The sequence below is a fragment of the Myotis lucifugus genome, unplaced genomic scaffold (assembly GCF_000147115.1).
Source record: "Myotis lucifugus unplaced genomic scaffold, Myoluc2.0 scaffold_149, whole genome shotgun sequence".
NCBI lineage: Eukaryota > Metazoa > Chordata > Mammalia > Chiroptera > Vespertilionidae > Myotis > Myotis lucifugus.
The window spans coordinates 2,071,723-2,098,045 of record NW_005871197.1 but is presented as its reverse complement, the minus strand read 5'-3'; the positions used below and the strand labels follow the sequence as shown (position 1 = coordinate 2,098,045).

General features: G+C 35.2%; 1 pseudogene; it reads left to right on the top strand.

Annotated features, from left to right (window-relative positions):
• LOC102442892 overlaps nt 1-24,333 on the top strand; it is a 25,803-nt pseudogene extending 1,470 nt beyond the window's left edge.
• Nucleotides 24,334-26,323: the final 1,990 nt, after the last annotated feature.

Genomic DNA, 26,323 nt, shown 5'->3' with positions numbered 1-26,323 from the left:
ACATTATTAACTTTATGTTACTATCATGTTTTTTAAATATGAGTAATGTTTTTCTAAATTAGCTGTGAGAACTATGAAGTTAAATCTCCAGCATGGTAATAATAAAACTCTGAAACATAACACTTGCCAAAGTTTTAAAAAGCCCCATAATAAAACCTTATAATAAAAAAAATGCTAAAATCTGTTTTATTTATTTTAATGTATTGAGGCACATTCAAATAAAATATAAATGGCTACTATATGTTGCACAATGTAATATTAAATGTAGGTAAATTATAAAACATTTCATGCAATGTGATATTTTTAAAAATATAATTAAAATTTATGTGTGCTATATAAAAATATTAAGGTCTTCAAAAGCCTTGCATATTGTGATATGTAAAATATTTAATATATAGTATTTTTGTTGACTTTTGAGCTCTACATTTTCTTACATTTTACCATTCCTAATGTCAAGGTAAGTTTAATAATAGATAGTGTATCATAATTTAATAGATAGAATTTTTCTTTTTTTAAGTCAATGGATCTCATAAAATATTATTCTCAATCAGAATTTTCCCATTTCTACCTGATAGCAAAACAATATCTAGTCACTTTTTCTAACTCAAGAACAATTCCCCTTTATTTCCTGTTTTAGGTATTCCTGTCCGTGCTTCTCATCCTGGAAGTGCTTGGGCTCCCCAGGAGTCGTTTGTCAATGTCTGGAGGCATTTTGTTTGTCAATATGGTTTCCCAAATTATCTGTTCTCAAATGCCAATTGTTATAGTAATAAGTTTAGTTAGTATAAGTTAGCATAAGCAAACTCCATTTTGTATTAGTATAGGTTAGCATAAGCAAACTTCATTTTGTATTAGAGTGAATTTTAACTTTACTTAGAAGTGGAACTTAACTTGTGTGTATGTGACCCTGATAAGTACCTTGTAACCCCCTGCGTGTGTATCCTGATAAGCCCAGAAGACACCACCGGAGCACACTGATATGAGACACTGAAGAAGCCCATCCATCGGGTATAAAGGAAGGACCCTCACACCAGCAGACAGACGTCTCTCTGACCTCCACAGAGGAGACGTTCTCCTTGCCCCTGGAACCTGCCGTTCCTGCTCTGCTTCTGAGCCCAAACTGTTAGAGGCCTCTCTTCGAGTCAAGAGACTGAGCTCCTGCCGCGGCGTATCTGACGGCCTCCGTGTGTCTCTGTCAGCGAGTGTCTCTGGGTGGCCTGCCAAGGACTGAAACCCATCAGCTCTCTGGTAAATAAACCTGTGTGATTCTTGCATTCTGTTTGTCTCCTGTGTCTCCTCTCTTCTTAGTTTTGGTTTAAGCTCGGCCTAAATAATAAAATACCCCTTGACGTCTGTATTGGTATACCCAAATGAGGCGCTCTGGGTCACCTGTGCATACGTTCCCATAGAAGTGCAACACCAATAATGCCACGCTGGAGAAACCCTGGCAGGAAACTTCTCAGCAAACCTCTTCCAGGTAATTATTCAGACCCTGAGGTGTGGGTCACATATGTGAGACTACTGTTTCTACCACTCCAGACCAAAACAAACAAACAAAACAACAACACAGCCTTCTCAACTCATTGGAAGTGGTAAGATAAAACATACCAACTGTGACACAATTTTTACTGAAATGGGGGATTTTTAACTTTGTTTCTTTGGATCACCTGGGTGGGTATGACAATGCTGATGCCTTGGTGCCCCCTCCAGGCATTCTGAGGTAGTTCGCCTGGAGAATGCAGTCATTCTGGGCCTTAGGATATTTTAAAGCTCCCCAGGTGACAATGTGGTCAAGATTAAGAAGCACTTCTCTATTGATACCGAATTTTTGGACTGGAACCTGGATTCTTTGTCCCCCGGAATCGAAGAATGAGTTCACGGACAGAAAGTGGTATAGCAAAGGTAAAAATTTATTGAAGAACAAGTACAAACTCCCATGTAGGGAGGGGGAAAAAGGTCTAACTGAGTCCCTTTTCTCTACAGCTTATAAAGGCTGCAGTTTCTGTGTCCTGATATCCCCTCCGATTGGTCAATATTCCCCTTCAAATTGGTCACTATAGCAACCCCTGAGCTCAAAGGTCAAACCTCACATGGGACCTGTGAGGCTCTCCTCCCTCATTGTTCTCCTAATCCTTCTGGGCTTTCTTCCTTCTCTTTATTTTGTAAATATAGACGTTTCTTGGATACTTCAGTTCCCTTGTTTTATGGAAATATACCTGTTGCTGCTTCCTTGTCTTATGAAGATGTAACTGCACCTGGCTTCCTTGTGTTATGGAAACGTACCTCCTCCCAGTCTGCAGCCTCACGCTTCTCCATGGACCCCAATTCTACAAAACCCCTAAGCCTGCCTATGTTGCCCCAAAATTCCTGCTACACTATGGTCTATTTTTTATAACTATCTGGAAAACATGTTTCAGCAGAGTCAACTGACTTTTGAATTTCTTTATTATGAAGATGATGACTTTTGAACCTGTAAGCTTAAAGAAATGGCTTTTGTCCACTAATTTTTTGAAAACTTCATAATGGAAGAAATAGTGATCCCAATTCTTATAATCTGGGGGAAACTCTTAAAAAAGAAAATATTGGGGATTTGATGCTACATATGTTGCTGCCCACAAATGTCACACAGTTAGTGGAGGATAAAAAAAAATCTTATTTTTTCTTAAAATGCCTAATTCCTAAGAGGTTACTATGATTTTGGGTAGTGCAATTATTTTTTCATTGTGGTTTTTGTAATGGAAAGTTATAAAAATAATATAATAATTTTAGTGATTGTTGTAATTAAAGAATTTTTCTTATAGTTTTTGTATATTTTAATTTTATTTTCATATAGTCATTTTCCATGTAATAACAGCTTTGGAATAAAAATAATGATATATATAGTCATTCAAAAGCTGTATGTTTACATGGAAAATGATACAATGTTTTATGCATCTATATCAGAGTGAATGACAGTGTTATTAATTAAAAGGTAGAAATGTGATATATTATTTGGGGAATTAAATGATTAATTCGAAGTAAGGCATATTGTCTTATTTGCTAGTAAGATATTTTAGTGGATGGTACCATTAGACAGTTAAAAATTTGCTTGTAATGTTTATATGATTAATGTAAAATTGGTAATCTTGTGAAGCCAAATGGTGTTAAAGATTTAACAATAAGAGATAATATTCCCTTCAGTGGAAAACATAAAATGAGAGAAGAGAAATGGTAAGAAACGTGATTTGGAGGATTCTGCATTTGTGTAGTGGGAGGTGGAGGAGGAAATAAACATACTTAAGGAACAATCAGAATTTATGGAGCATGGTTGTCACTTGCTACAGAGGTAATTGGCAAATTCTACAAGGAAATTTAAAATGATGACAAAATAAGTTAGGGGATTGACTTCGGTATACAGAAAGTTGTTGGTGACATTGTTTTTTAATCCTCGCCTGAGGACATGATTTTTATTGATTTTAGAGAAAGAGGAAGGGAGATGTAGAGAGAGAGGAAAAAACATAGATGTGAGAGTGAAACATTGATTACCTTCCTCACATGTCTGGGCTAGGACTGGATCCCGCAACCTAGGTATGTGTTCCCACTGAAATCAAGCCCACAACCTTTACTGTGTACAGGATGACGCTCCAAACACTTGAGCCACACCAGCCAGGGCAGTTGTTGGTGACTTTTGAGACAATAGTTCTATAAATGGGTGAGTAAATTGAAAAAGCAAGAGAAAATGAGTGACTAAATTGAGGTCCTATGTACATGTGTGTTCGATAATACAAAAGAGAAAAGGCAAGGCAGTTTGAGATGAGTTGTATGCAAATGGAATATACATTTCCTTTTACACTTGTTTTAGTCCCAATTTTAATATATGTATATTATTATAGTGTACACAGGGCATATTTGTGAGAAAAAGGCGAGGGGCCAGTAAAAGCTATAAAAATGAAGATTAAAAAATTAAGGCAAATACGTGATATGTATATCCCAAATACATATTTAATATCAGGAGTTACTAGTGCAGATTGGTGAGAAGCATTGGGGATTCCTCAGCTTTGGTTAGAAATTGGCTGGCCACTGTGGAGGTCATGCATGGTTCCATTCCCATCCCCACAGGGGGCATTCAGGAGGCAAGAGGCACCTGATCTATGATTCTTTTTCATCACAGCTGTTTCTATCTCTCTCCCTCTCCCTTCGTCTCTGAAATCAATAAAAAAATATATTTTAAAAAAATTTTTAAGTAAATTTACTTCCTTGGAAGATAAAAATATGGTGAAGATGCAATTTTAAATGTTATTTTAGAGGCAATATAATCTAAAAGTGAATATCTTTTATGGAATTCATTTTAATTTTATCTGCATTAAATGGCTACCACACCCCAGACAAAGTATGAATACTGGGGATACAATGTAATGCTTATTTGTCCCCAAATACCATGTAGTTCAGCAGAGGATGCCAAGAAGTTCTATTTTTTTAAGATAAAGTTTCAGTGTGTGGACTGCTACTATGATTTTGCATTTAAGATGGACTTAAATTTACTTTTATGTATTCAAATCTGTTCTTCACAATTGTTTTGTTCTTGTATATGAATGAAAAGGTTTAACAAATTTTTGGAGGAAAAACTAAATGTTTATGCTCATGGCATTTTTAACTTGCCAAAAATCTAATATTTCATAACTAGAAAGTAAATGATGAATCTTAATATATTTTCTCTCTTGGCAAATAATGAGAAATACAGTTCTGAAATGTTTTCCTGCTGTGTGAAGCAAAGGCTTTCCTCCCAGGTGGGATCATGGCTGAGGTTTTCAGAAATGCATAATTAACTCCAAACACTTTAAAGAGGAAGCCAAAGTACATTTTGATAAACTTGTTCATGGTATTTTTCCCTTATGTGCCCCCATTCTCCTACCATCTGAATACTACTTATTATTTCCTCCATTGCCTATGGGAAATAACACTCAGCTGTTGATCAAGCTGAAACTAATTAAATATTTCTGTGTGAAATGTTATGTCTATAGAATCAAAGAAAAATTAGAGATGATATTGCAAAGTACAAAGTCTCCAAAATATGTCAAAATACACAAAAAATGTCTAAAATATCAAATAGATTTACTTCCTAAATTTAAAATTTAATTGATTTAATTTGCTTTTTTTTTTTTTATCTTGCAGCAACCATGGTTTAAGATTGCATATATTCTATCAATGGGGATGAAAACAGTAGAGAACAATGAAAAACAGACTCTTCATAGTTTAAAAAAGAAGCAAGCAGTGGTACTTAATCCTATATAATAAAGTCTAACATGCTAAGTGTCTGGTTGACCAGTTGGCCATTCAACCAATCAAAGCATAATATGCTAATGATATGCTAAGGCTGCTCAACCGCTCGCTATGACGTTCACTGACAACCAGGGTACAGACAGTTGACCAGTCAACCAGTCACTATGTCATGCACTGACCACGAGGGGACAGATGCTCTGACCGGTAGGTTATCTTGCTGCTGAGGTCCGGCCAATCAGAACTGAGCCAGATGAGCCAGACATGTCCTGGACCCCTTCCTCAGTCCCTTCCTGGCTAGCCAACCTCCTGTGTCCCTCCTTTGCCTCAATTGTGCACCAGTGGGGTCCCTAGGCCTGGTTGCACCCTCTTGCAATCTGGAACCCCTCGAGGGATGTTGGAGAACTGGTTTTGGCCCTATCCTTTCTGCATTGAATTGCCCTGACATTTTTGTCAAAAATCAATTGACCATATATGTGTGATTCTATTTTTGAAGTGTCTATTCAATTACATTGAATGATTTGTGTACCCTTTCAACAATAACACACTATATTGATTTCTGCAGATTGAGATTAAATCTCCCAATTTTTCCTTATTTTTAAAATGTTAGGTCACAACTTCCTCAGGAGCTTTGCAGTATAAACCAAAACTGGCCCCTACATGCTGAGGGCAGGGTGAGATCAAATAAAAAGGCAGATCATTTCAGATTTGTAGGTGGCAATTTAATAAGCAAGGAGATTTACTTAGAAGACTTGTCTTGGCAACCACTAGATGAATAGTTGTCTGCACCCACCTGCCAAGTCTCACAGGCATGTAGAGGCCTTATATAGAGGTCATGTACACATGGGGACTTAACTGGGTTCAACTATCACACAGGGACTTAGTCTCATACCCAATCTAGATGGTCTTGTCACTGTAATTTCTATCTTGAGGCTGTGTCTGTGGGTAACTTCTAGCATATTGGAGCAAACAATTGCTTGAATTCAATTAACAGGTCAAACTGTTATGTCTTCTGATGACCTTCCCAACACAAAATTATTTACATTTTCCTTATTCATTTGTTTTTCCATGCAAATTTTGTAATGAAATGTCAACGCCCACAAATCCTGCTGTCAACTTGACTGTTTGTGGGGCAGGGAGCATCACAGAGTGTCGTGGAGCGTCACGGGGTGGCACGGGGCATCACGGAGCATCAGACATGCCCCTAATCACAGGCTAGGCTTAGGGACCCTACTTGTGCATGATTTTGTGTGCTGAGCCTATAGTATGTATATATATATAAAGCCAGCAACCAGAATGCCATAATGACCAAAATGACCGGTTGCTATGATGCCCACTGCGGCCAGCGAACTGGCCTGATGGGGAAGGTGGGGCCTCTGACCAACCTCCTGCAGCTCCCCCTCCCCCGCTTGCCCTGCCCCTGATCAGCTTCTCCTACTCCAATCAGGGTCAGGGCCAGCCGGCCAACCACCCATGACCCCTACCCTAGGCTGCTGACAACCACCACTCCCCATCCCACCACCCACAATCCCTCCCCAGGACCGGCCCCACCCTTGATTAGCCACCACCACCTAAATAGGCCCACAGCCTCTCCCCCGAGCCAGGTCTGCCCACAATGGGCCACGCCACACCAATCAGGGGTGGGTCTGGCTGCCAACCTCCCGCCATCTCCTCCCCTCAACAGGCCCAGCCCCAATCTGAACCAATTGGGGCCGGGCCAGCCAGACCCCACCTGTGCACAAATTCATGCACTGGGCCTCTAGTCTACTAATAAACCATAGTTCATCTTTTCTAGTACAGGTTGGAGAAGGATCTTATTTTGCATCCTGTATTACCACCCAAAATATGACTTCATTGAACATCAGCACTATTATGGTAGTTAGGAGACAAGCAGAAATCCTACCTGTTAATCTCACCAGGAAATGGCAAGGCTCATCAGCTATCAAAGTCTTAGAAAGAGCATTGAGCCAATTACGGCCCAAAAGATTTTTGGGAATGCTCATTGTAGCCATCTCAGCTGTTGTTATTCTTACTACTGCCAGCTTTGCTGTGGCAGCCCTTCTGAGTCTGTGCAGATGCCCACATTTATAGACAATATGGCCTATAACGTTACTAGAGAATTCACTATACAACAGCATATATTAGCTACACTACAGGCAATAGAGGCAGCCTTTGAATATCTGGGGGAAATACAAGACACCATAGCATACAGGCAAGTGCTTAATTGCGATTAGGAGCATAAGCACCTATGTATCATCCCTTTAAAATGGAACAGTAGTCACCATTAGTAGATTGATGTTAAAAAGCATCTATGGAGAATCTTTCATGATAAACTTACTGAAGAAGTAAACATGTTGCAAAGGCAAATTAGAGAGTTCTTGCTATCAACATGAAAAATAGACTACTGCTTGGAATATGGTAAAGGAGCATTTCTAATGGATAAACACCACCACATGGTTTCCTAAAAGCAATTGGTACCTGATTGGATTAACCATTGCTGTCATTGTAATCCTCTTTGTTTTTCTTATAGTCTGCAAAATCAGAACTCAAGCAGTGAACGTGTTTCAGACTCGAACATTTCAAAGCAGAAAGCTCATCGTCTTCCTCTGTCTTCTGCAGCCAGAAAAACAAAAAGGGGAAAGATGTGGGGAAGCACAGGACTTGGGTAGAAAGTCTGTAAGGAAGATTCTCTGAAAGATTGGGGGCCTCTGGGGTAACCTTGCAGAATACGGCAGCTCCTGCCTTGACTTTTCCAAACAAGTCTGAACCCCCCAGTTTGTTTTGCTGGAATCTCTATGTTTAGGCTTTAAGACCGACCTTGCAGAAGCATGTGCTTTCTCAAGGATACTTACCTTGCTGATTGTATCTAGAGGTTAATTTTAATTCAAGCTGTTGATATAATAAAAGCCTAAGGAGGCAGGCAATCAGGGCTGTTTTGGTGCCTCCTACCAAGCAGCCCCTTAGCCCTCTCTTTCACAGGAATGTGTGTCAGAGTAATCCATTCATCCATCATTCAGGGTCTACGGGTCATTCCCTGCATTTCACAAACCATTTTAGAAGAGACTTGGGTAGTGGTGAGGAGTGGTTACCAACACCACAAATCTGACAGATGTACATTCAAAAGCAATATCATTATTGACAGATAATAATTATTTTCATAAACATCACATGCTATTGAAGTGATTATAGTTAACAATACTTGTATAAATAGGAGATTGGTACATTAAAAAGTAGCAATGAGGAGGTAACCCTGGAGAGACTGCATTTACACAGCTCTGCCAACTATAAGCATTTTTTATTCTTTCTTCTTTTTTTTCTTATTTCCTTCTTTCTTTCCTTTCCTCCTTAATTCCTTCCTTCTACCTTTTTTCTTTCTTTCTTCTTTCCTTTAGTCCCTTTTTCATGTTACATTACTCCCCTTCATTCTACTATCTAATATATTTCTGAAATATCTGTATATTATAAATACTCCCTTAAATGTTAGATATACAAACATGTTATAATGTTTTCAATAACAAGTAGCTCACAAGCTAATAAATTAAAACTTATAATTAATATGATAAGTTTCAAAACAGAGATATGAATAATATGTTTGGAAACACAGAACATACAAGAGCAATTGTCTTGAAGTTGGATGTAGATTGACAGAGATAATTATATATTGAAGAATTTCCAGGGTTTGCTACATGGAGATTTTGGAATATGAAATATAGGAAGTTATATATTTAGGAGATAAATTAAGGAATGTAATATGAATATGAATTATATGGTTATAAAAGTGGTAAGCTAGATATTCTTGATGCTTCTCACTAAAATATCCCTGAAAATATATCAAAATGGAGACCAAACCTGAACTTGGAGTTTAGCTAGAAAAGCTTTTTTCAATAGCCAAGAAAAAATGTAGAAGTGTCAATGACTATGAACTCTGAAAAGTTATACAAATTTTATTTTTTTTCACAAGTTATATTCTTATCAAATTAGGTCACCATGTTGCATAAGTTAACTTTGATGCTGCTCATCAATTTGATTAGGAAACTATTTTGTTTTTAATTATACAAATGGCATCATACCAATCCCTTCTAATAATTACCAGATTTCTCATTTTTATATCTCTAAAATTTACGACTATATTTTAATCAAGTATTTTAATTAAATATTGTAACTTCAATTTTGCCTAAGAATTGGAGTGAATTTTCAAACAATAATCTTAATACTTTCATTGTCTAAAGCAATATGTCTATCATGTCTAGTTACATTTCTTCAAATGTAGATAATATAAATCAGATATAGTTTTCAATTCTTAAAGTTTGATAGAATGAGTGCTAGATATTTAAGAATAAAAAGACAGATAATAGATGGGGTTAGTATATTTAGCATCAATTTAAATATTAATATAATATTACTTAAAGCATTTCCTATAGCTAGAGCTTATTTTACAGACATCTTTTATACAAATACATCCAATCATAATGGCCTCAATATGATTTATGCATTTTTTCAAAAAAGTCAAGTGGTTATTTGAATTGCCTCAGCTTGTAAATGATGAAGAAGACTTAGAAATAGTGATTCAGAGTCTACACTATAAGGTGATGAGTAGCAAAGAGACAAGCAAAAGATAAATAAGCAAAGAGAGTTTGAGACAAATGGGGTCTAATATGGGGTGATTTGTACATAGTAGATAAAAAAACTATGTCATTATAGAAGTCTTATTGAAATCAGACCTGCTCCTAATTTGTCTTTAGGAATATATTTATGCTAGGCTAACCATATATATTGTTTTAAATAAGACAGATGAGCAAAGTAAAACAAAAAATAATTTGCAGGAAGGACAAATATAAGATTTAATCTGTTAATAATTATGAGGATCAAACCTTTAGTGTTCCTTAAATATCAAATAGTTGTGGTGTGTAGACGCATACATGAAAAGCCATGACTGCGTCAGCCCCCACCACAGCGACTTTGTCCAAAAGGACATCCTGAATGACATCTGGAAAGTCGTTCGGCTGTCTGGTCTAATTAGCATATTACACTTTTATTATTATAGATGTTAAGCATATCTGTCTTCTGAAATACTTAGGAAGTCACTTATTCTAGATAAAGCAAATCATAAAATTGCATTTAGTCCTATAAGGATTCACCTTTGCACATAAAATATTACTATTACTTTTTTAACATTGTTACATATTTACATTGACATTATTTTTTCACATTGGGGGGCAAGGAGAAAGCAATGGCATTGTTGTAAAAGTCCAACTTTTTATTTGCATTCATCTTTTAAGGAAAAAAATGATGCCCCATATTTGTTGTAATGGAAATACATGTACTAAAATATGTATTTTCGCTATCTGTTTCTAGGCCATAATAAAGATAATAGGCAGCTGACACAGCTTTGAAGATACTATTCCAAATGTCTGGTTTATAAAAAATTCATCCTACTGTCTAATACTTACCAATGAAAGTAATTCAAGGACAGCACACTCTGTCCCAGCAGTTCATCATTTCAAAAAAGCTTACAGCCAAAGGATAGTTTTAATTGTTTATGTGATATATGGCTTGGTCATCTCCTTCACTCTGCATCTGGGAAGAACAGGGTAAATTATTAATAAACTTAGGTATACTGCAAAAAAATAACTGCAAGGGGAATTCAAGTGATTTATAGTATGTGTGTTGATGCTTGGGCATTAGATAAATAAATAAGCAATAGTAATGTCTTCTATTTCTGAAGTCAGAATCTAAATGTAGGTTTTCAAAATTTCAGTTGAAACAGCAGTCTTTGAAGTATGAAGGTTAGGAAGAATACAATCATGTGTTAACATTGATGGGAAAGTAGCAGATGAAAATTGAATGACTTTTTATACTTTGTTTTTTAACTTTGTCACATTTATATGGAGCAGCAGGTACTGAATTCCTATAAGGAAGCAATAATGAAAAGTAATACAGACAGAAATAGCTTGCTTCCAGCTAGCTAGACTAATGGCAAGGGCAGCTTATATCAATTAAATCAGTAACTCTCCAAGATAAAGTTCACTAACACACTCAGGGGTTTTATTTTCCCCACATAAATGTCTGCTTTAATAAGTAGAAAAATTTCACTGTAGTTTCCTATTGATAATAAAATAAGGTGCAAAATGTTAAAGAAAAGCTACAACAGTGATGTGTATGAGTATATATATTCTATAATTTTTGTGAAATAGTTTTTCCAGAAAGCTAAAATTTAGGGTACACTAAAACATTTTAGTAAATATATAATTACATTAATTGATACCATTATGGCATTTCTAATAATAGTTGAGTATTATTGTTTTAATTTTTCTTTTAAAAATTAATAGTAAGAAAATGATACTAAATCTTTGCCATGAAATTATAATTAACACTTTTTTTAACATACAAAAATCTATATAAACTCATGTATACAACTTCATAACTTTGGAGATAAATATGTATCTATGAAACCAGCACTACTATATATCCTCTAAATATATGTTTCCTCCTGCCTTATTTATTTTACTATTATAATTTTGTGATAACATTTAACATATAAACCCCCCACCCCTCTTAGAAAAATTTTAGGTATGTAATAACATATTGTTACTATAGGTAATATACTTTATAATAAAGTTCTAGGACTCTTTCATCTTGCATAACCAAAATCTTGCATCCTTTGCCTAATATTTCGCTGTTTTCTCTCCTCCTGGCCCCTGACAGCCACTATTCTACTCTCTGCTTTTAGGAGTTTTACTATTTTATATGTCTCATCTAGATGGTATCATGTAGTACTTGTCCTTCGTGTCTGGGTCGTGTCACTTAGTATAATGTCCTCCAGGTTCCTTCATATTGTTACAAATGCTTGGATTTCCTTCTTTTTTGTGACTGAATGATATTTCATTTTATGTGCACACCACATATTCTTTATTCATTCATCTGCTAATGGACATTTAGGTTATAGCTATATCTTAGGTATTGTTAACTTGAGGAGTATTGTAGCCCAGTCATTTAAAAAATGTATTTTCTATTTTAATATTGCTTTAAATCACATCAATCATTTGAAACTTACTATACAGAGCTAAAAAATTGAGTGTAGACAAAAATAGTAGGTCTACTTGGAAAGTGAGCTTGAGTAATAAAAATAAATATTTTTACTCAAAAATAAGTATTTTTACTATTTTCTTTAATTAAAAACAACACATCACTTTTATAATACAGAAAATAAAGTAAGAGGATTTCTAATAATTATGTTTTATTAACAAATCGCTCTAATTATCTACTGTATGCAACCTGTGTGATTGTCTACTGTAAGCAAAGCAGAATAAATAAAGATGAACTCTTACGGTGGCTATCAAATAGCTTACAAAGCAGTGAGCAAAAGAGACAAGTACACAAATAGCTATTCTACAAGATAAAGTAGAGGTTTCAAGGTTAAGGATTGTTAGAAGTGATGATTTTCAATCAAATCATATGTGAGAAGGATGTACCAATTAGATAACAATTTCTATGAATTTGGAACCTAGAATATGATGATCCAGCATTGTCATACTAGAGTGTGGAAAGATAACCCATGAAACCTTCAATGTACACAACTTAAAAAATTGGTACTCAAAATTTTAAATAGGAAAAAAATAATCAATTTATCTGTATAAAATAAAAGGGAAGTTATAAAGATGTTTAGTGACTTGAATAATATATTTGAAAGCCATCACCACAGAGAAGAGATGTAAGCATTATAACAAAGTACATTTACAATCTTCTATCTCTTCATAGCTTTCTGTGTCGTGGCTTTCCATAAGTTCAGGGTATAATAAATGAATTTTGAATCTCAATGTCTAATCTGAGAAATTGTATACTCTTTTGTCATGGTACCTTTAAGATTTTTTTGAACTTATCTTTAGCAAAAATATTGCAAAGGCATATTAATCCTAAAAACAAAAGTGTAGGAATAGACATCAGATCAGTATTTGCCAGGGACCAGGGATGGGGGGATGGGTTTGACAGCAAAAGAACTCAAGAAAGTTATTCGCTATGGTGGGAAAGTTTTATATCTGATTATGGCGGGCATTAAATGACTATGCATTTGTTACAATGAATAGAAGTATATTAAAAAAAGGAAAGCTTATTAAATGAGAAATATATCTCAGTAAATATGACTTAAGTGGGTATAATCAAGGCTAGGGCTAAATTTGTTATGCACTTTAAATTTCTGGATATATTAAATCATGAGAAATCAGTTCCAATTTTTGTGTAGTGTACCCTTAAGCCAGTGTATAGGAGAAGAAAGCAGATATTGATGATAATGGTAGCATATTATTGTCTACATGGCATGGGATTTAAGATCTTTATGTCTCACAGAATGTAGCCATACTTCCATTAAGAATCCAGAGAATCATACTTTCTAAAGTTAGGTATACTTTACCAAATACAGTTTTCTAATTATATTGTCTTTTTAAAATATTTTAAAAATCCATAGTTTTTATTATCAGTTTTCTATGATATATTTTAAAGGTTGGATAACTATCTACTACAGGGTATGATATACAGTTTGACCTTTAAGAAGTTCCTTCATTTATTAGAACAATCTATGAAAGCACTGACACTCACAAAAATATTTACTTTACTGTTGATCTGAAATAGCTGGTTGATTATAATACCCCCTATAGAATAAATGCTTCTACACTCACACACGCACACACACACACACTTCTTTTTTAGTGGATTAGAGATTAAGAATATATTAGTAGGGAAAAACATTCGATCAGACCATCAAACCTCAGAGGGAAGGTAGGGGAGGGTGAGGGTAATGGGGAGAGATCAACCAAAAGACTTACATGCATACATATAGACCTAACCAATGGACACAGACAACAGGGGGGTGAGGGCATGAGTGGGGGGGATAGGGTGGTAATGTGGGGATAAGGACACATATGTAATAACTTAATCAATAAAGACATTTTTTAAAAATTAAAAAAAATATATTAGTAAGGGAGGAAAACAAATATAGTAGTTCTTACCCTAGATTCTCAATGCCTTTTATAACTTAAATTGGGCCCTATATTAAGCAAAATAATACCTACTGAGCATAAAATCTGGAAAAAAAGCACAAATAAATAATTAGATGGCCAGCATTTAGATTATCTAAGTACAATTAGGCACTTATAAACTATTTCTATTATTCCAGAGGACACACGTTTCTAGTTATGCACTATTTTTTAACTGTTAAGGTACATGTGTAGCTTTCTTTTTCTCTAAAATAATGAGTTATACAAAAACTTTTATTATCCTCTCATTTAGTTGTCTGAAAGAACATTTCCTTTGCATTGGAAAGCAGTTTCGATATCAACTTACATGAAGCATGAGGTCCACCATAAAGATTATATAATATTTATCATTTTCATTGGTTTTTGCTGTCACTTATATAATAAAACAAGGTATTATCATTATGTTATTGAAACTGTTTAAAATTCAATTATAGACTATTTCACATTGTAAAGTTTAAGTATTGATGTCTTTTGTCTGTGATTTGGAGATTATTGTTTATATCTGTCATTAAGGTTGGCATTTTCCAATTTTTTACTTTAACAAAAACATTTGGAGGTAAAACAGGCAGCTTGGCCTTTTGTGTTAAAAGTGTTTTTAAGTAGATCATTTTAAATAAATATTAGTTGAATAAATACCTAAGCATTTACTATCATATGTTATAATATTTTAAAATATTTTATTAAAATTGATCATCAATTTTCTAAACACAGAATCAAATCAGAGTATCTATCAAAAGCCTGACAATATTTATTTTTTGTTCTTGTTGCCTAAGTTTTGAAATTTTGTTTCATCCAAAGGTTGAACATTCAAGTTTGTGTTTTTAATCTTTAAAAGTAAAAATAAGTGTTAGTCCCGTGAGAACTTCATTTTCAATTATTTTTCTCAGCACTAACAATAACAATAATGAAGGTGACAATGTCAACTCCTCCTTTATTTTGCCCCTCCTCCTTCTTTCTTTCTTTTTTTTAAAAATATATTTTATTGATTTTTTTACAGAGAGGAAGGAAGAGGGATAGAGAGTTAGAAACATCGATGAGAGAGAAACATCGATCAGCTGCCTCCTGCACAGCCCCTACTGGGGATTTGCCTGCAACCAAGGTACATGCCCTTGACCGAAATCGAACCCGGGACCCTTCAGCCCGCAGGCTCTATCCACTGAGCCAAACCGGTTAGGACCCCTCCTCCTTCTTTCTGTACATATTTAAGGTTTACTGATTCAATAGTAAAAGTTTAAATGACTAAGGAAACAAAAATTATAATAGAAAGATATTTCAGTATTCATGCTGTATTATAAATTTATATTTATGCATATTTTTAGTTTGCTTTTTTTGCTTTCTGAAAGAACCACATTAACAATGTTTGAATATAGAAGATAGTTTCTGCCACTTTGCCTTTTAAGCATATTTCATAGTGTTACATTCGGTCATAATGTAGTCAGAAATCATTCACATAGTGTATGAATCAGATAAGGCCTCTGGCTTTGACCCTTATGTGCAGAGAAGAGTATATGTAGCAAATGGGTATATGTCTTTATGTTACAAAGACAGAGGTTATTCTGTATGCTGTGTTATTCCTGAAATATTTACTGGATTTGTTTCTTTCTGGGAATTCGCAGTTACATAATTTGCCTATGGTGGAAAATAAAGGAGAAGATAACACTAGTTGAACAGAGCCTTGCATGCTTCAAATAAATTCTGTTTGTATTATTTAATAGGTCAATCAAGTTTAGTATTATAGAAAAATAAGTAATATTAAGAGATTTTTAACTGTTGTCTGAAGATAGAACTAAATCCATTTGAATTGCCATGTTTTTTGGTGAACATTTTCAATTCAGAGAGACTAATACTCAACTCATTCTTAAATAAACCAAGGAGTCTCATTTTTCTTTCAAGAGAAATGTCAGCATTTTATAAATTACAGATAATAGGAAAATATTGTTCATTCTGTTGACATAACTGGAGTAAATAATAATCCGTAAGAATCAATTGGGATAACTTGCAATTATTAATTATCACAATATTAACTAATTTTAATATTTAGATGCATAAGTAAAAAATCGCCATAAAGTCTTCTTTGGCATTGCTTCCATTTATAGAGTTGTAAGCTTATAGAAACTGCTGAGAGAATAAAATATTTAATATTTCTAATAAAAGAAATGTATTTAACCCAGCCAGTGTGGCTCAAGGGTTGAGCGTCTACCTATGAGCCAGGATGTCACAGTTCAATTCCCAGTCAGGGCATATGACTGGGTTGAGGGTTCAGTCCCCATGATTCTATCTCTCTCCCCTCTCCTTTCCTCTCTGAGATCAATCAAAAATATTTTAAAAAAATAAAAATAAATTGAAAAAGAAATGTATTTAAAGGACTTTTACTTTTCATCAAACATATGGTTATCATTAATAATAATGGAAATATGTTTTTAAGAATTACTGCAGAGTCCTTAAAATTCTCTTCATTTGGGGGCAGAAGTCCTAAAGTTTGTATTTTATCTGTAGTTATTCTTACAATGATTTTCTATTGATGATACTTTTTGAGCTTGCAGGATGCTGACAAGAAGTTAAAGGAAAGAAGAAATTAATAAAACACTTTTCTATATATAAATTACATGCTCTTGTGAGATAAAATCTTAGTAAAAATTCAGTTGTGATTTTAAATAAAAACACTTGCAAGATTGGTAAGCAGGAGGAAATTCAAGGTGTCTTAAATGTTTTGAGCAAATAGATGAGTAATGATGAATTACCAGTAATAACAGGAAGAGATGATCTTCTAACAATTTTCTGCTGTCTCCCAAGTAATAATTTTGCTTTATTGTGTGTGTTGCTCAGTTTTTATATCATGTTAAGTGGATATCATTTCTCTTTCGGAAACATTAAATGGTTTCAGAGTGGAATAAATGGCTAGTTTTCATTGAGTTTTCATATTGCCCTTGACGATAGCAGGAGGTAGAGCTGAAGTCATACACAAACTAGAATGGGTTAAATATTGAATTTAAATAAAATTACAATCCCTATTAATATATTTGCAAAATATAAATATTTCATTCCATCCACACCTTTAGAGTATGTTTTCAATTTTCACTAAACTTGTTTCTCAATTTCTTTCAAAATAAAGTGATACTTGTCTTCGAAAAGGAAAGAGACCCAAATCTCTGCTCTCCATCTCACTGCCTCTTTATGCAACTCATGCTTGCAGGGGGCTTTTAGTGCTTTAAATATAACTATATCACTTTGGTTTGCAAAAGAAGTATATTAAGGATGGCACAGTGCATGCTTCAGGCCTATAAGCTCATAGTATGTGAACATTTTCTATTTTTAATGTATAACAAATGCTTTTAAGTATGGGATGGAGTAAATATATTTTCTAACACTAAATATTAACCTTGAAATTTAGTCTACTTTAATCTAATATTGCTTTATTTTTATCTTCAGACCTACATATTTTACTTTTTAATTTGTCTTAAATTCATTTGAATTCAAATAGTTCCATGATACTGGAATTGTATGCCAGGTATGCTAGAAACTTATAATCTAAATAAGCAGGTTAAGCAGGTTAATTGGGTTTTCACTTTCCAATTACATTCCTGCTTATTTTAATGAATATGGTTAAAGTATATTGATATTATATTAGCATCTGCTATATAATTTTCTTTCATTCATATGCAATTTATAATGTTTGCCCTTTACTTTGGAGAAGCCACTCTTCAAGTAAAATACATTTCACAACTATGGATGCCTTTTTTTTCTTTACGCCTCTTTTAAAATGTGTCTCAGATCTAATTAAATGTCTTAGAATGTTGTGTCCTCTGTTTAAACACAATTGACTGCATAAACAGTGCTACCCAGTGATTTATTGGACAAAATTTCCCCAGTTTGCTCTCTGTTATCTCTTACTGATCCTGAGGAAATTCAGGACAATAAGTATAGAACCAATAATGGATGTCCCACTTAATGTAAAAAAGCTAAACAAAAAAAAAAGATTCAGTATCTCTCTAATAGCTTATTTTTTAATTTTCATATCAAAATGATCTAAATTATATAATTGATACTATTGTCCTATGCCATAGATGAACTCTTCACATTAGACAATTTAGTAGGTGTACATTTGTTTATGTTTTGATAAATATTTTATTAAAGTGCATAAGAGAAATGTCTAAGCATCTTTCCCTCACTTCCATTATTCTCACCACAGTTTTTCATACATAGGCTATTCAAATTTATTTGATGCTATCTCTTCACATTTAATTGATATTATTGATGATCACTAAGAAAGGTCTCACACACACACACACACACACACACACACACACACACACCCCATACATAATGTTGAAGTTCAGTATTAGAGTAATAAACTGCACCCAAACACAGTACCATGTACTTGTTAAGACTATACACTTACCGCTAACCAGTTTGGCTCAGTGGATAGACTCAGCCTCTGAACTGAAAGGTCCCAGGTTTGATTCTGGTCAAGGGCATGTACCTTGGGATGTACCAGGTACATCCCAAGTAGGAGGTGTGTAGGAGGCAGCTGACTGATGTTTCTAACTCTCTATCCCTCTCCCTTCCTCTCTGTAAAAAATTAATAAAATATATTTAAAAAATAAAGAAAAAGAATAATCCTGACTCTTCTTTATAGCTATGGGATTTTAGTCAATTTACTTAACCACACTGTGTCTTAATTTCCTCTTTAAGAATATCATAGGAATATTACCTATACTTTGGATATTATGAGGACAGGATGAGCTGTTATATGTTAAATGATCAGAAGAATGTCTGTGATTAAGTTCTACATAAATGTAAACTTCTGTCAAAACCACAGAACATTTGTAGTGAAAGGATCAGTTATCTAATACTTTATATTATCTGGGTAATTTTTTTTCTTGGGAAGACCATACATCCTAGTTTTCTTGAGAAATTTTTAGTTTCTCCCTGTGGTCTTCCTTTAATAATTTGGTAATAATGCAGTGCTGCTTTTTTACTCTCAGAAATGCCAAAAGTCACCCTGTGAGAACTCAACTTCTTCTACATAGAACTTACTATTTTCCTATACTTCTCCAGTAAAGCTATCCTGACTTGTTATGCTACTTTAATTTTACATTTTGTGTTCTTATTCGAATGAAATGTTGTAGAGCCTATAACATTGTTGACTACTTCATTTTTAAAGTCATTTCCTCTCTCAGATTCTGTGTTTTAACTATTTATTGGATGTTCAATCTCATTTTCTTTTTTTTTTAAATATATTTTATTGATTTTTTACAGAGAGGAAGGGAGAGGGATAGAGAGTTAGAAACATCGATGAGAGAGAAACATCGACCAGCTGCCTCCTGCACACTCCCACTGGGGATGTGCCCGCAACCAAGGTACATGCCCTTGACCGGAATCGAACCCAGGACCCCTCAGTCCGCAGGCCGACGCTCTATCCACTGAGCCAAACCGGTTTGGCAAATCTCATTTTCTTAAGTATGATTCATTTTCTCCCTCATCAAGTGTATGTTTTCATTCGTACTAGATTTTCTCCACGGTTCCATTTTCTTCACATCCTGTGTCTTGTCCCCAGGCAACTTTTTTATTAAAGGAGCTATCTGGACTAAGTGAAAAGCCAGTCACTGATGGACTACATGATATTCCACTTTTATAAGATATCTAAAAATAGCTGAAATCAAGAATATAATAGTGGTTGTGGGTGAATGGGGGTGGGGAAATGGAGAGTCTTTCAATGGATGTTAAGTTTCTGTTATGCTAGATGAATAAATAAGTGCCTATAGTGAACAATAAGGCATTGTTCACATCAGAATATGTTGAGGATAGATCTCATGTTAAGAGCTATAAAAAAGCTACTCCCCTTCTTCCCCCCCCCAAAAAAAAACACACTAAAAAGATAAAACAACAACAACAAAAAGCAAAAACAAAGAGTCATAAGAAAATTCTGGTTGGTATTGGATATGTCTACTATCTTGCTTGTGGTAAGGGTATCATGGGTGTTTGTAAATTTCCAAACCAATTAAATAAGTGTAGTTTTTTGTTTATCAATTATATCTCAACTAGAGGCCTGGCTCATGAAATTCATGCATGAGGGGGCGGGATCCCCTCAGCCCAGGTTGCACCCTCTCCAATCTTGGACCCCTCGGAAGATGTCCAACTGCCAGTTTAGGCCCGATCCTGGTTGCCCCTAACTGCTCCTCCCTGCCAGCAAGATAGCCTCTTACTGCCCCCTCTGCTGACCTAGTTGCCCCTAACTGCCCCCCCCACCAGCCTTGTCACTCCTTACTGCCCCCCCTGCCAGCCTGGTCACCACCAACTGCCTGAGGATTGGGCCTAAACCAGCGGTCAGACATCCCTTTCACAATCTAGGACCACTGGCTCCTAACTGCTCACCTGCCTGCCTGCCTGATCGCCCCTAACTGCCCCCCTGCCAGCCTGATCACCCCTAACTGCTTCTGCCGGCTGACCTGATCACCCTTAACTGCCCCCACTGCCAGCCTGGTCGCCCCCAACTGGCCTCCTCCATCGCCGGGGGCAACCCAAGCCTCCTGCTCGCTCCAGCACCATCTTTGTGACGGAGTGATGGAGTGAGGGAGTGATAGTTAATTTGCATATTACTGTTTTATTAGATAGGATTGCTCTGATGCAAGGCTGAAATTGTACTAGTATTTAGCACAAATGAAATGTTTTCTCTTGTATTCCAAATTTACATTTTAGTCTTACATGAAAATTTAATGGTCTATCCCATTAACCAATGTAACTCCAATACATTTAATTAAAAAAAAATGGTCTACCTTTCTTCAAAGCTATCTCTCTCTCATAATTTTTCTTTACATACATGTGTGCATTTTTCATATTGTGACATTCTGAACTTCGTGACCTATATGAGCTTTACTACTCCATTCCAGTACAATCTAGAAGGACAAAATTGAATGGAACTAAGAATAATTGTATCAAGATGATTAGAAGTGATTCTTAGAAGCCTTCATTTTGCATTCTTTAATTCCCTGTACAAATAATCATAGAGTTTCTAACATTAGTCTTCAGGTCCTTGTTATTGTATCAATTCAATTCTTCAAAAGGATAGCACAGCAGGACAGCTTAACTTAAATATATAATTTTCAGAGAAGATACTTTTCATAAAAAATACTGAAAATATTTCTCATATATCATCAGCAGATTGCTTTTGTTGATTCACTGCAGCCATATCTAATAAAGTGCACAAGTATTTGTCAAACATCACTTAATTTGAAGTTCACATCCTGAAAACTTAATTTCTTCAAGAGTTTCTCATTTATAAATTCCCTCAGGTGTTAAATAAACAACAGAACAATATAAATGATCAGCAATGAGCCTTCACATCACTCACCAATACTCAAAATATAGATTTTGTTATAGAATTATGTGCTATTTTCTTCTAAAATTAGTGAATTCATTGACCTGGCTGGGTGTCTCAGTTGGTTGGAGCATTATCAGGTATACCAAAAAAATTTCGGGTTTAGTTCCCAGTCAGGACACATAACTAGGTTGTGGGTTCCATCCCCAGCTGGCAGGGCATGTTTGGAAGGCCACCAGATGTTTTATGTTTCTCTCTCACATAGATGTTTCTCTCTCTCTCTCTCTCTCTCTCTCTCTCTCTCTCTCTCTCTCTTACTGAAATCAATAAACATATCCTCTGGTGAGAATTAAAATATAAATAAATAACTAAATCAATAGATAATAAAGTTAGTAAACTCATATAACTTTTTCACATTATAAAGGTCTTTGTATCTCATAGAAATATTATTTTAGATAAATATATTTTCCTCCATAAAAATGAAATCACATCTCACTATAAAAATCTCCATGACCTAAATTATTTTAAATTATTTTGCTTCTTCAATGCAATAGAACCTAAGCCAATTACAGAAAATGCCAGCATTAATCCATAACTTATGGGAAAAAATATATTACATAGGTTTACTTTACACATCAACAAAATTATACTGAAATATTTGATTATTCTGTGATTATTATACCATGATTTTGAAAAATCAAAATTGCTCAATTTTATTACATTTGGCTACGTACATATGTGCTATCAGAAAAAAGATTCTTATACATGGACATGGTTATTGAATACAGAGAAAAAATGAAGAAAAGAAAGAAAGAGAAAGGAAGAAGAAAGAAAGAAAGAAAGAAAGAAAGAAAGAAAGGAAGAAAACAGGAAGGAAGGAAAGAAGGAAGGAAGGAAGGAAGGAAGGAAGGAAGGAAGGAAGGAAGGAAGGAAGGAAGGAAGGAAGGAAGGAGTAATTAAGGAAAGAAGGAAGGATAGAAAGAATAAAGGAGCCCTGGCTGGTTTGGCTCAGTGGATAGAGTGTTGGCCTGTAGACTGAAGGGTCCCAGGTTCAATTCCAGTCAAGGGCATGTACCTCGGTTGCAGGATCCTCCCTACCGGGGTCCTGGTTGGGGCATGTGCAGGAGGCAACCAATCGATGTATTTCTCTCACATCGATATTTCTCTCAGTCCTTCCCTCTCTCTTCCACTCTAAAATTCAATGGAAAAATATCCTTGAGAAAGGGTTAAAAAAAATAAGAATAAAGGAAGGAAGGAAAGATTGAAAGAAGGAAGGTTGAGTGTAGCAGAAATAACACACTCTAAGCAATACAACTTGGATATTGACTCTTAGAAATGCTTCTGGACAAAAACATCATAGAAATTCTAGCTTTTTTCACAAAAGATTGATATGTTTGTACTTCCTTCACTTAAAGAATAATCTAAGATGAACAATGCCAATGATAAAAATAAATATAAAAATAAATAAAATGAATAATGTACTAACTTAAAAACCAAATTTTGGAGAAATACTTAACTTCACATGATAATTGTGTGAGAAAATTCTAGTAATTCTAATTGTATAACTCATTTTTTATAAGAATATATACATATAGACTACGTGTTATTGTGGATGAGTATGTATATTGCATATACAGGGTTATTATTATTATTTAATATATTTTTATTGATTTCAGAGAGGAAGGGAGATGGAGAGGAAGATAGAAACATCAATGATGAGAGAGAATAATTGATCAGCTGCCTCCTGCATGTCCCCCACTGGGGATCCAGTGGGCAACCTGGGCATGTGCCCTGACTAGGAATGGAACTGTGATGTCCTGGCTCATAGTTTGATATTGAACCACTGAACCACACAGGCTGGGATATTTTTTTTTCTGTAATTTTTTTTATACTAGTCACTTCTCTAGTATGGCATTTTATGTATCCTGCTTTTGTTTTTAATCTTTAGTAAAATCCTGAACATTATTTAGCTATAATGCAAAATATTTTACTATGTAGAGGGCCTTATATAATACAAAGTAGTAAGTCAAATTCGAAGAATAGCCATTGGGCGAAAACAAGTCACAACTCTTTTCTGTCAAAAAATGTAAGTGGCCATTTCGTGGACGCCAGGGAGGTGAGGGGACCTGTGGAGCCGGGCGGAGGGGAGCTGAAGAGCCTGAGGTGGGTGTGTGGACGTCAGCTGCAGCATTCCTAACTCAAGATCTCGAAGTGCATCGTGATTCCTGTCCATTGGATTGTAAGGTTTATGTAGGCAATCTTGGAAACAACGGTAACAAGACTGAATTGGAACGAGCCTTTGGCTATTATGGACCACTCGGAAGTGGGAAGTGTATGGGTTGCTAGAAACCCTCCCGGCTTTGTTTTTGTTGAATTTGAAGATCCCCGAGATGCAGCTGAGAGCTACCATAGATGGGAGGACACTATGTGGCTACCGAGTAAGAGTGGAACTGTCAAATGGCGAAAAGAGAAGTCGAAATCAAGGCCCACCTCCCTCTTGGGGTGGTGGCCCACCAGATGATAACCAGCGAAGGAGTCCTCCACCTCGCCGCAGATCTCCAAGACCGAGAAGCTTCTACCGTAGCGGAGCAGGTCCCTTTCTAGAGTTAGGAGAAGAGAGATCATAAGCCGTCCTGATCCTTCTCTAGGTCTCATAGCCAATCTAGGTCAAATGAGAGGAAAGAGACCAGTTTGCAAGATGAGTGGTGTACAGGAAACAACTTCATTTGACAGGAGTATGTACAGAAAATTCAAGTTTTGTTTGAGACTTCATAAGCTTGGTGCATTTTTAAGATGTTTTAGCTGTTCACATGTGTTTGTCTTGGAATAGTGACACATAAAGATGTAATTCTCTATGGTTTGAAATGGATCATAGGAGGCATGTAATATCAAGAATTGTTACTTTATAATGTTCCCTTAAGCAAAATTGGATTTGCTTTGAACTTCAGTCTTGCATAGACTGATAATCAACCTCTTAACTTCTGTCCAGCTAAAGTGTGATATTGAATATTGTGGAAACAAAACTGGCAAAAATGAAGATTTTCCATAGCTGGGATGGAATATGGAGCTGTAGTTGAACAAGCAGTCTTCAAAAGCTGCTATGAACACAAGCCAGAAGCTAAAAATTAAAGCTGGGCCCTTAAACTAGATTAGGGTTTTGAAAAAAATCCAGCCAGCCTTTACACTGAGCTGATATTGTCCAGTTAATGTAACATCTAAGAAGTTTTAAGAAAGTCAGTTTACATTCTTTGCTTTAGGTCATAAATTTCTTGTGGTTGCTATATGTGAATACATAGCTCTTTGTAACATTCTTCACTTGGAAGATTGAGACTCTTCAAGATACCAGTGTCCTGCCAGTTTAAGGGTACATTGTAGAGCTGAACTTTGAGTTATTGTCCAATTTTTAAAAAATACATTTTATTGATTTTTTTATAGAGAGGAAGGAAGAGAGATAGAGTTAGAAACATCGATGAGAGAGAAACATCGATCAGCTGCCTCCTGCACACCCCTTACTGGGGATGTGCCCGCAACCAAGGTAAATGCCCTTGACCAGAATCAAACCTGAGATCCTTCAGTCCACAGGCCGACGCTCTCTCCATTGAGCTAAACTGGTTAGGGCCAAAATTTTTTTTCATGCTGTCAATTGTAATATGTTTTGTAAGAATCCTTGGGATTAAAGTTTTGGTTACAAATTGTTAAAAAAATGATGGGTGTACTAGTATTTCCCCTTTTCTTATATGACTGTATTATAAATGCTCAAGGTATATGTGTTTTAAATAATTTAATGTCATTTTTACAAATAATATATTTCACAATAGCTAACAATGAATCCAAGAACTAAAACTAAAAAGTAAACAACATAGCTTTATTATCCTGCTGTTTCTTGGTCACCATCATGGAATGTGGGCATCAAAACCAAGTATAAGTGATATGAAATGTTCTTGTACTCACTATATTCAGCAGTCTCTATAGTAACCTGACTAATCTTGTTTGTAAATCTTCAAAAGTGTTTAAAATTCTTTCTTCTATAAACCAGAAATTATGATGTTATCACCAATTTAAGCATTTTTGGATCTTATTATGGATCTCTTATTTCTCTAGGACTTTTATTTACCTCACAAATTGGCTTTGCTCCCTGTGACTCACTGTTTATTTTCCTATTATTTTATGCATTAAGTTCTAAACCCAACATTATAACAAATGTTATTAGGAGCCCTGCAGCACTAAAGATCAATTATCATGTTTTAACTGTTATTATTGGACTAATTTCAACTGTCCTCTGGGTACAAACAAATTAAGATTTTAAAATATGCTACTTTCTTTCAATAGCAGATGTTTTGAGGCTGCCAGCTGTATAGTAGTTGCTCTACTGAAAGTAGTATGCAAAATAAATATAATATACATTATTATAGTGCTTTTCCTATTGTTAAGTTGTTGCAATAAAAAAAAAAATAGAGTTAGCCCTATCCAGTTTGGCTCAATGGATAGAGCGTCAGCCTGTGGATTGGAGGGTCCTGGGTTTGATTCTGGTCATGGGCATATGCCTGGGTTGCGGGCTCAATCCCCAGTAGGGGGCGTGCAGGAGGCAGCCGGTCAATGATCTCTCTCAACATTGATGTTTCAATCTCTCTCTCTTTCTTCCTTCCTCTCTCCGAAATCAATAAAAATATTTTTTAAAAAATAGAGTTGGGTGGAGCGGGGAGGGGCGCAGAAGAAAAAT